Consider the following 12,820-nt stretch of genomic DNA (forward strand, 5'->3'; position numbering starts at 1 on the left):
GTGTATTGTTATTAATAAGATTGGGTGTTTACTAATTAGGTTTTTACTGACAATTCAACTATTCATAATTTGTTTGTTGTATTTTTTCTCTTTTTTTGTAACCTCTGACTAGATTGGTAGGTAATGGAGTTTTTACCTACTCTATTGTATTGATTTACTATATAAGGTAGAGTTAAGAGTTTTCGTTATCAGTGTGTGTTTGCCTTTGGTGAGTGTACACGATGCCTGAAGATGCCGAAAGGCGAAACCCGGGTCGCGAGAAACGACTTAAATGGAATATTACAGAGCTTGAATCCATTAGAATTTAAATTCAAATTCCATCAAGTACCTTCGGTCGAAAGTATTAATATTAATAATATAAGTATATTATGTGAAAATTTTATTTTGATCATGAAATTTCAAGGAAATCAAAATGTCATTCCATAAAATTGATTTTTAATACGAGCTATTAACACTAAGTGTTTTAAAAAGACAAAAATAATGAAAAGGTTGCGATTTTCAATATAAGTATATTATGCGAAAATTTTATTTTGATCATGAAATTTTAAGGAATTCAAAATGTCATTTCATAAAATTGATTTGTATTACGAACTATTAACATTAAGTATTTTAAAAGACATACTTCATATAAAGTGGTATAAGTACAGTATGTCCTATGCATGCTTTAAAATTTTCACTTATGAAAAATTAGAAAAAAATAGTCGACCGCTTTCCATAAAATTACTCCACGTGTGGATAATTAGGTCACTTTATAACTGAATACCTCATTATTACGTTCACAAAAATGGGTAACTTTTCTCAAAAATAAACACACAAAATCAATCCCGGGACTTTAGGATCATGAAATCCCGAAATTGAAAACCCCAGTAAATATGTGTGGGTATGTGCGTAGGCTCGTAATCGCACGAATTTGATCCGGTAAGAAACGGACCACAAAAACATCGGTCAGCGGTCGACGAGCCGGAAAGCTTTTAGGTTTTTCACTGACATCTCGCGACGAGGGAAAGTGTCAAGATATTGAAACTAATCGGTTTTAAGCCACGAGAAGATCCTTTCAAACGCAAGTAAACTGCACTATAATTCGAACTAGGAAATCTCGATTAAGCAGCGAACGAGAGAAAAGTCAGTCTTCGAAAATATTTTACGATAAGCACATTTACACATGACGTAGTTAAATAATAGTCCATTTTATTTTGAATGATGAAATTGAATGACTACCTGCAATACATTCCTTGTGTACTCTGCAATCTCTATATATATAAAAATCTCGTGTCACGATGTTTGTGGTCAGGAGTTCGACGAAATGGCTCGACCGATTTTTATGATTTTTTAAATGTATATTTGTTAGGTATGAGAATAGGTCAACAAGTATATTTCATATGGCTAGGTGATTAGGGTATCTCTATCCAGAAAAAAATTCTTTAATTTTTTTGACAACTTTTTTTTTGTATTTTTTTTATTATTTGGCATAAAAAATACATATAACCCCAAATTTTCATCCTCCTACCCCCACCCTCCCATTTTTTAATCGTGATTTTATTATTTTTGTATGAACAAATTTAACCGTCGTTCGTATTTCAAACAGAACGAAATTATTTATGTTGTTGAAAGACAGATAGCGCTACGTCCGAGAAGAATTCAAGAGAAGCGTCGCGTCATTTTGACATTTCATTCGGCATATCACAACGCAGTGCGTGCAAAATTTTGTACGATTTATTTTAATTTATATATTTTTATGTGCGTGTATTACAGTGCACAATGCCAGCAAGACGCAAGGGGGGCCATTTGAGCCGTCGAACGAATAAAGCAACAAACATGCAAAATAGTAGAGCAGAAAGAACAGACGAACAAATCCAACAAGATAACAAAAACGTGCGTGTAAGCATGTTGCAATTGCGTGCATCTCAATCACAAGAGGCACGAGCTGAACGAAATCAACAACGACAATTGGAACGGAGCCAAGCGCGCCGGTTCGTAGTTAACACACGCAGAGCAAATGACCGACAACGCCAACAAGTACATCGAAAATTTACATCCGCTTCGTTCCTTCGTCTCGCATTCGAGTACGAGCCAGATATTAAATATTCCGCTCATCCGAAAGTGCTGATTGGTGCTATAGACAAAGAATGTCCCCATTGTCATGCGCTCAAATTCAAACATGAGTCAGCTGGGATGTGTTGCGCATCAGGAAAAGTGGAACTACCAGAAATTGAGATACCACCAGAACCATTGAACGGCTTGCTCATCGGCACGGTTTCAGATTCAAACCTGTTCCTGAAGTCCATTCGCACATTCATATCATGCTTCCAAATGACTTCGTCCGGAGCAACAGAAATAGTTCACAATACTGCGGCAAATGGTCAACAATTCCATTCTTCGTTCAAAATCAAAAGCCAAGTATACCACAAAGTAGGCTCATTGCTGCCAATGCCAAACGAACCACATACATTTTTACAAATCTACTTCATGGGCGCGGCGGCGAGGACATCAATCATGTGGATGCACGTTGCGGCTACAATAGCCTCATTTCGCATAATGCCAGGCGCATCGTCGGCGAACTGGACGCCCTATTGAATGAGCACAATGAATTATTGAAATTCTTCTTAGCACACATGCATGAATTGCAAAGTGACAATCACTGAGATCCTGTCACAGGTAATTCATTCATTATGAACATCATTACTCATTTTGAATTGAGAAAATGAATGGTTGATGTTTTTTTGTTTTTAACGGCGTTCATCGTCTACAGCGCTCTATTCCTCTTTCTGTCATAGATCCCATCCCCACACACTTACGATAAATTCGTTATTTTTTATTTACCAACCAAAATATTCACTAGAAATTATTTATATGGCAGAACAACGTTTGCCGGGTCAGCTAGTAATGATATATAAAGTGGTTTGCTTTAATTGTGACAAGTAGCTATTGTGGCATTTTAAATCCAAGATGGCGACGTCTCCTAAAATTAATGCAACCTCTCATCACGCCGAGAGCGAAGAGGTGACGTCGGATCTGGCCCGGCCACGCGGAAGACATCATCATAATCGGCAGTACAACCCAATGTAGGTCTTGGCCGCCTCCAGGAAATGTCTCCACTCCCCTCTGTCTACCGCAAGCTCCATGCACCACCTTAGCCTCAGGGATGCTTTGTCTCTTTCTATACAGTCCAGCCACCGCAGTCTAGGTCTCCCGACCCTCCTTTTCCCTTCTGATCTGTTGAAGAGAAGCCTCTTTGGTGGTTGGGTGTCTTCCATCCTTGAGACATGACCTGCCCAACGACGTCGCCCCACTTTCACGTGTGAGACTACAGGGGGATCTTCATACAACGCATATATTTCATGGTCATCACGCCGAGAGCGAAGAGGTGACGTCGGATCTGGCCCGGTTACGCGGATGACAAGAAAATTATAATCTGGCTAGCTGCCTATTCTTCAAACCAGCCGGATTCCGGCGCCCAAGAAGGCCGCTAAATACCATCCATGGAATGTATACGTCGGAGCTACAGGATGCTGACATGAACTGGGAAGATACAAGTAGACTGGCGAGCGATAGATTCTTGGAGGCGCCGCGTGGTGTCCATATACTTTAACTAAGGAGTGGATATGATGAAAGAAGATTAGGTATATATGTCTTGGTATCTGATATTTAATGAGTTAGTCACGCTCAAGGGCGATGTCCCGTGTAAAATGAAGTATCTTTTGAAATTACATTCACTTCGAAGCGGTATATGTATTCATTGTGTATATTTGTGTACGTTTTATATTCGTATTTCACGCGGATGAAGTCGCGGACGATCGCTAGTCACTAATAAAATCACACGTATGTATCACTGTTATAAAAAAGAAGTGAGTTTCGCATAAAACAAGCTCTCATCTGTATGTATTATAACAACAATCCCAAAAGATGAAAAAAGCCTTTTTAGGAAATGAAATAATCGTAAAAATGGAATTACTTTATTCTTGGTTCGCTGTCATCAAAACATACAATACTCGAGAGACACAGGTTCACATATTTTGAACAATTTCAAGAACATAAAATATAAAAAGTGAAAAATTCTCAACGTTATGGCTATGTAATAAAATGAAAGTGTTTCTGTCGTATGCTGAAAAAACAAACATAAGATAAAAACAAATATTTTCAAATATGAACTTACCCACTTAGTTCGATGCCAAGACTAAATTTTTAATATGACGGCTGCACTCAATTTACAATATACATCAAATGTGAATAAGAAAGTGTTCGAAGATGGATATTGTATAACGCAGTGGTTTTCAAGTTGTGCGCCGCGATTAATTCCCGGAAGACCCGCTGGTTATTTAGACAATCGGAATGCCCATGCATGATCACAATGATATAAATTATCACTTGTCATCTCAAGATTCTAGGTTCAAGGTTGGCCAAGAGGTTAACATCCATTTCTAGTAAAAACAAAAAATAAGTTGATACAACCTCCATCCTGTGGAGACCAATACGATCTTCTTAGGATTCAACTTGAAAAAAAACGTTTTCATCAGTGGCACTGTCAACGGGTGTTTGCAATATCAGTATGTAGTAACTCTACTGGGATCTCCATAATTTTCAATCTTGGGCAGCTATTATTATCGACTGTCCAGCCAGATGCAAATGATCCACCTATTCCGAGACCCCCTACCAATTCTGGTGTTTTACTCGGAACAAAAACCTTCTATACTGACAGGCAAATAAACTAATAAACTAAAAGAATCTCTTGCGGACTCAGACCGATAACGCCAGCTGTGTTTGGATTTATTGAAAGCTTGAGGTTTTCGTACGTCGCCTGTCTTTGGAATACCAACGAAGCTTTTCTAGACAGCAGTAAAAATAGAAGGCGTTTATTCGACATTTTTCCTTACCCACATATATATATATATATATACGTATATTGTTTTATGCTTATACGTATTAAATTATGTGGAATAATTGTTACGCATTGTGTTTTAATTAAATTAATTAATATGTCTTTACATCGAGATTTGCAGCCATTAAATGAATAATCGAACGGCTCAAATGACAATAATTGGCCCAAGCCTAAACACTACCTTGTTATAAAAGAATATATAATATATTTCAGACTTATGTATTAGGTAGGTAACAGTACATAATCGCTATTGACAGAAATCAGAAACGAAAAATCAGTAAAGTTGATATAGGTATCATAATTGTGCACCAGCCACAGTTTCTCATAATTATTATTTTCAAATCCTAATTATTACCGACACCAGATTTTCAACGTGCGCTATTCTTTTGGGAATCATTTATGTTTGCGGGCAAAAATTTTCGTTAACTAAATAAGTTTCAACACAGACACCGATTGAAAAATGATAACGTCAGGCTGTACTTATAGTAGCAACCACATATTACATTGCACATAACGGTTGCTGCGAGCAAGCACATAATGCCAGCGATCTCACGGCGTTAACACTTAAGTTCCATATTGTAATTTTAATGTATGTTATTGATAGTAACGAATGACCGAAATATGTTACAATCTAGACTCGGGTGAGAATAATATATCGGTAGGTATTCGCCACCCTCGACCCTACTGATAACTGAACTAAATCACGTTTTATAGAATACATATGATGTCACGTGATAGCAAATCGCTTGTAATGAAGCGTGTCACTGGATCCTAGATTAAAGGGCGGTAACCGATGGCCTGCGAGCCATAAAAGTCATAACATGCGACACCTATGTTGAATTATTTCAATACTATTATATGTTATACTTATATTTACTTATATAAAGTGATTTAAAGTAAATCTACATCATTTCATATTACGTTGATAAACTGTGTGTGCAGTTGGATGGCAAACATAAATATAACTCATTTGCGAACAAGCATTTTCTCCAATGAGTTTTAGAAAGAACAAATTTTCTTCCAGTTTGGCTAATAATGAACAAGAGCTTTCTTTAAGTTAACCTCAGGTTTTAAGGTGGATATAAATAAAAGGGTTTGCGATGTAATAGAGTTTATTAAAAGCCTTAAATGGAGATGGGCTGGACACATAGCTCGAAGAAGAGACAATCGTTGGACAAATCTAGTCATCCAGTGGTATCCAAGAAGTACAAAACGTCCACAAGGTAGACCTAGAGGCCGCTGGATCGATGAAATGATAAAGTTCTGCGGAAGTACGTGGCAACGCAATGCACAGGACCGAGAGAAGTGGAAGCAACTTGAAGAGGCCTTCATCCAGCAGTGGATAGATTCAGGCTGATGATGATGATGATGATGATAAATAATTTGGCTATTGTAAAGGTGGTCTGCAAATAAACTGTATTTTCAATTGAAACTTTCACTTTCGATGCTTTCACATCTCGTACTTAAATATTTATGATTTTCCAACGATTGAAATAATAATGTTAATAAGCTATTTTTTACACTTCATATTCTTTGAACACTTGCAGCCATATTATTAAAACCTAAAGTTAAATGCGGAGCATTAGTCTGTAAAAGTTGCCGATACCTATCCTCGATGTCAAATTTTGAATTTCTCTTACCGTATTCAGATCGAACATAGAATATTTTTAAACAAAGTCAAGCAGTAATATTCTCTCGCGAGAATCCGGATCGCGTGCACATAATATAAGATGCTTACAGCAACTGAGGGTGTAGCACTTAAATATAAGTGAATCATGCAAAGAACATGCCTTGACATACGACGCGAGTTACCACTAACATTGCGGACATTTTCCTTATAAATTTGATTCAATTTATTAAACCACAAGACGTCAAGTGCCTGTATCAAGATGAAAACGTTATGAGACTGGGGTAATAGAAAAGAATCATCTCCTCAGCCGAATTTATTTTCATACGACACAGAAATATTGTTATATAAATAATATCCGAGATAACCACGCAAAATTACCGACAGCTAAGCGTTATACGTCACATTACCGCGTATACTGTACACAAAAAAAGTTTATAAAAATAATACATTTTTTACGTGAGCGAATATTGTATTATGAATAGACATCGACACACAAAAAAAGAAATTATTTAAGATATTGAAGAGATATATAATACATTCGCCCACCTTACCAGCACACCTCGCTCGCTACAGAAGAAATGTTTTCGATTCTTTGGATTCAATCACTTTAACCATGACTTCATAAATGGACGGATCTCTTTACTGAACAATTTACCTTGACGGATGCCTGCGGACGCCATCCAATTAAATTCATTTAAATATGAAGCTACAGATGTAATTTTTAATAGAATCAGTTTACATTACATATATATTATACAGGCTGTTCAATGCACTCTCTAGAGATGTAGATATTTTTAGCGATGCATTATGTATTTTGTTTTTAAAATTCTATTTTATTGTTTATTTTATTTCTTTTCTATAAAATTATTTTTTGCTTTGTTTTTTCTCTACCTTGCTTTTTGTCTAGTTGATTTACTTGTACTTTTTTTTCTAAATGTCATGCATTAATAATTTGTTATGTGCTCAATGTGTCCTTTTTAAATAAATAAGTAAATGAATAAATATCAAAGGACGGAGGAGATTCAAATAAGTATCTTCACTTTGTATAAATTCACACTATCTGCGAACCAAGATCACAGTCTCAATAATTGTTTAAAATACCATGTAAGTATTTTCTTTTTTTCGTTGTTTTTAAATAGACTCATATCATATTTTACCTTGTAATAAATAATTGTCAATTTAGCTAAATTGGGGTTTTCTTTAATATCTGCATTATTTCATTGTGTACATATTCATATTTCTACTGCTTTCCATTAATATATCTAGAGGTAGATATTTCACTGTTAGTCAAATTCACGTGGAGTCAATTTAATCTTTGTTTTATCGTAAGAGCAAGTTTCTCAAATAATATATATATCAACCATTTTTATGTCTATACTTTTTCTCTGCTTGCAATATATAACCAATACAGAATATATTGTTTAGAGTTTGTAATATACCTTCAATTCATAGTTAAATGCTCATCGAACCACATGATCTCAGTGCTATACAGCTATATTATGTTTCCGCTACAACAGCTCACGGTAATTTGTGATATGACGAACTGCATACATACAATTTACATGTAACCGTCGTATATGTAATCGGCATCCTGCAATTCGTCATATAAGCAAGTCTTAAATTATTTATCATAATATAAAGTATTTAACTAACCCAATTAAATTGCGCTGTTATTCTCATTTAACTTACTATCTATTATTATTGTTGATAATATGCTGGTAAATATGCAGACTACATCTAACTAAAATAATAATGATAGAATTTCAATTATTGAAGCCAAATATTGTGGGAAGGCATACGTAGCGCCGCGGGGTGGTTTGGCGGGCTGGTTGGTTTCCATTCAGTAAGTATGCCTGCACATTATTATCTTTCCGTGAGAGACGTATTTTTCCGTGGTAATTGGGTCGGAAAAGAGAATATGTGTGTAGCCCCTCACACCAGCCGCCCCGCAATCGATTACGTGACGCGGATATATTCCGGGCTAATCTAGTCGAGGGTAGGCAAGAGAAAAGCCCATTTCCGAAAATATCAGTCGACGTTACGTATTATCTTAATCCACGGTTTACGCCACAATTATCTTTCGTACAAATAACAATTGTATAGACGTGCAGAAAAAAATATCTACGAGTCGATGTGGCAGTAAGGAAGGCTCAAACCTCAGAGCGAGAATACCAAAGAGATTTCCCATTTCCGGCTATATGAGGTCCGTTTGTTTGCGTATATTTATAATATTAATATTAAATCATCGCGAACATGACGTGCAGTAGATACTGAATGAACTACTCAACACCTCTTATTCCAGTAAAATGTTAGCCACATAAGTTATATAATAGAATATATATAGACATTAGAGTCTCTCGTATTGTGTTGGCTTAATTAGTAAAAAAAAACCTTCTTTTTTTTAATAAATGTGTAGGTACTTAGTGTGGTTAGTGGTTATCGTTATTTAATTTATTCACCTACCTATATATTATGCAACCTACACTGTTTCTAGATTAACCATAATACTAAAACTAAAATGTCATATGCATAGATATAGTAAAGAAACCAATCTGGGTGATTCTATACAAACATGCTACTAAATAAAATAGTTTAAGCCAAGGAGGATCCTAAGAATCGATAATTTTTAACACATTGCACTACCCGCTATTTTTATTTTTTCAAACGGGACGAACCGTTCTAAGACCATGCCGATGGCATGGTACAATTATTGCATTTTCAATCAATCCCTGATTCGGTCTTGGTTTTATTGAAGAACTCACAACAATTTTTGGTGGGTTATAAGAAAAAAAATTAAAATCTCAATAAAAAAAAAATTTACCACTAATATCGCCTGGCAACATCGACTTTATATACCTTTATGACCCCTAGAACCTATTCCAATTGTCAGAATGCGTTCCGCATATTATGTATACAAAAAGTCTATTTGATCCTGGACTATCGTGAAGACGCTGCTCCCGTGAACGTCCACTTCCATCATTCTGCACATCAGCGATGCGCCTAATACCAATTAATATGCCGACCAATGAACGGTCCCGGTTGTTTTACAAATTGTTAATAATTACGTATGCATCAAACCTATACGTTAGCAAAAAGTATATTATATAGTAGTAAATCAATTTATCACAACGTAGATACTAGGAATAAGCGTTTAACGAATTTTATTTTATTGAACTATTACTAAAATGCTTAAAAACACTATTGTGGTACCTACAATATAATATATACTTGCAAATAATGTCTTAACCAAGGCCGTCTTGCATTTAAACTACTACTTTTTACGATTCTCCTTAGAATTTTCATTCAAGGAAAATGGAATAAATAAAACGAAAGCTCATTTCCGAAATGCTTTCGGCGTAGCTATAGTCCTCCATTCGGTCATAAATAAAATAGCTGCTATTCCCCAAACATATATCCGGTAAGGTGACAACATAAATGCTATGAAACGCGTAATCGAGAAAAAATCTATATAAAAAAATGGCGCATCGCATCTTAAGGCCGTCTGATCTGGAATAACATGGAGATAGCAATAGCTTTGAAGCTTTTTTTTAAAAATAAATCGGTAAAATTAATGAAAACTTATTAAGAATCGAATCGAACGTTCACAGATTTTTTAATCAATAATCATTACATTTTATAGTGAAATTATGACAAAATCAAATTATCCAACTATTATATTAAATTTTATCATAAAACAAGCGACGACGCGAATTTTCTTTATAAATAAACACAACATGCTTGAGCGTATATAAGCTTGGCTAGAAATCATTACACAATTTAAATGGGATATTTAATTTGTCTGTATAAAACATTTCAGGTCTTCTTCTCGCAATAAAGTGAATGCGAGAAAGTGGCGGTAGCAAATAAGATAATAGCAAATAGAATGCTTGAATAGAATAAATAACACAGTACGTACCTACGCATTCAGTTTATTTGACTTCCATAATATAATAATTATTAACATAAATTAAAAATAGTTTTTTAAACAATAAGATGGCCTTCCATCCGGGAGCTCTGGGTTCGATCACGGTGAGGACACAAAATATTTAAGTATATGATTTTCTCAAAGCATGTTGTGATTGTTCAAAAATTACTAACAACCACCTTGTACGAAAAAGCAAGGACACGTTTATTAATAATAATAAAAAAACCTTCGGGGAAATTCACAAATTATATTCTTTCAAAGATTGACTTTTATTTCGTGTGACATATAAAAATAGTGAGAGTTTTAGTGATAAGTGAAAGAAAAAAATATTAAAAGAGATAACAACTATGTCGAGAAACTAAACGAGCTCAATAAATAACTAGGATATTTCCCGAACCTCTAGATCAGACCTTCCCAACCGGTGTGGCGCATTATATTGTTGCTGATAGTAAGGACTAAATAAAAGTATAGGTACCTACTAACATGAATAAACTGATAAAATCTATGGATTTAAATGTACGCCTATTATTTTAGAAAATTGACTTACTATTACTGCTGTAAGAAGTCGGTTAGCTAAATCGGATATGCTGCCATTGCCATTTAACGTTTGTGACAGATACATCTTTCGTATCGACGTATCTTCGGATAGCGGGTAGAGCGGTCCACCATTGTACATTTTGTTTGAAAGTAATCACACGATTGAATAGTGAATTTACGACACTGGCATTTAACGTCACTTATTTTCCATGATTAACGACATTATCAGAACACAACACAAGAACGCTAGAAATTAAAAAAAAAACAAAGCCTTTGCAATTAAAGTACCACCGGCGCTTCTAAAACGCTTGACCGCACTGACCAGTGTTGATATAGATACCACGTTTTACTATTCTAAATTCTATTCGTCATTGCGCGGAGTGAGCAGATCGGGGGTGGGATGAAATGTCATAACAAGACAGCATGTATATTCCAGCTAACTACCATCATAAATCGGATGAGTATTTATAATGGGTATATTTCAGTGTTTAATGGGTGTTTTAATTCCATCCTAGCAAATAATAATTGTTGACACGAGTAGCTACTTATAGTAACATCTGAGCATGCTTTAGGAGAAGCTTCGTTATTATTCACTCAAATGTTTCGATTGGATTCGAAATCTTTTTGTCACTTGCATCAACATCATAAAATATTCTCCTGATTTTTGTCGCTGCACAATTAAAATGATGTTTGTGTTACTTCTAAAATAAATTTACGAAAAAACTTTCTTATTTTTACTCTTACATCTGGTATCATCTGGTATATTTTAATGTGAATTACGTAAAACAGGCAAAGTTAATTATATATATATGTATGTTAGTATTCTTTAATGTGCCGCTAAAATTTTAAAATTTGAATAGTGTACTATTACGCGAAAAATATTGGAAAGCACTGCTCCAGGTTACTACGAAATAAATGTATTACTTATATTATATTTGTATCGCGACGCTATACAATACAGATATGATAGTATACTTATATATAATCAACCGTGAACCCAGCCAGATTTTCCGGATTCTTTGAAAAGTGTCCTCGATTGTATAAAGATGTTAGAATATACCACTGAATCCCTTTCGATTTATAAGGGTCACTTTCAAGAGACTTGTTCTAGAAGTAAGCCATCAGATTTACGTCTTGCGATCAAAACTATTGTTAGTTATCATTGTTTTTTGACTGTTCGGATTCCGATATTCGATAAAAATTCGATTGGAGAACGCCTTTTTATATTACACCGATATATACCTACTCGGTAAACTTATTACGAGACAAATAATATATGTTTTTATTCAAAATAAGTATCTAAAGAATACATTTTTTTTAAAATAATATGATCATTAATATACCGACTGTGTTTAGGAAAAAGGGCGTAACCCTCGATTTTTCGAAAAGTGCTTTTATTAGATATTAACAATGTGTACAACTAAATACACGTTCTGCAAAAAGGAAGTGAGCCGCTGTCTGCGAATGAATAAATGCCGATTTATTATCTAAATTCAGGTTTTAATTGAGATTTTATTAAGTTTTAATTTAAGGAAAAAAGCATTTATCCTCAATTTTAATGAGTTTCTGTAATAACTTCTTTAATTATTAGTAGATCTTAAAGATATTACACCAAATCATCAATCATCATGCACACAATGTCTATGCCTATTTTTTTATCAATAATAAACCAAAATCATTCAGAAAACGTTTTTTGCCTCTCCTATAAAATTTGTTCTGTGTGGGTTACGCCCTTTTTCCTAAACATGGTCGATACGATTACTGGAATAAAATATATATAAGTACATAATATATTTTTTAAACCTGTGGGTATATTCTATACTTCGACTATCGACCGCTAAAGTGATAAATA

The 12,820-nt window shown here is 34.7% G+C and overlaps 1 protein-coding gene across 1 annotated transcript in view; it reads right to left on the minus strand.

Annotated features, from left to right (window-relative positions):
- The window catches only part of LOC147064763 (uncharacterized), a 232,849-nt gene that overhangs the window by 12,645 nt on the left and 207,384 nt on the right, over positions 1-12,820 (minus strand). The window lies entirely within an intron of this gene.

Source organism: Rhyacophila brunnea, unplaced genomic scaffold (assembly GCF_057557595.1).
Source record: "Rhyacophila brunnea isolate RB1 unplaced genomic scaffold, BYU_Rbru_1.0 scaffold_7, whole genome shotgun sequence".
In the NCBI taxonomy this organism is placed as follows: domain Eukaryota; kingdom Metazoa; phylum Arthropoda; class Insecta; order Trichoptera; family Rhyacophilidae; genus Rhyacophila; species Rhyacophila brunnea.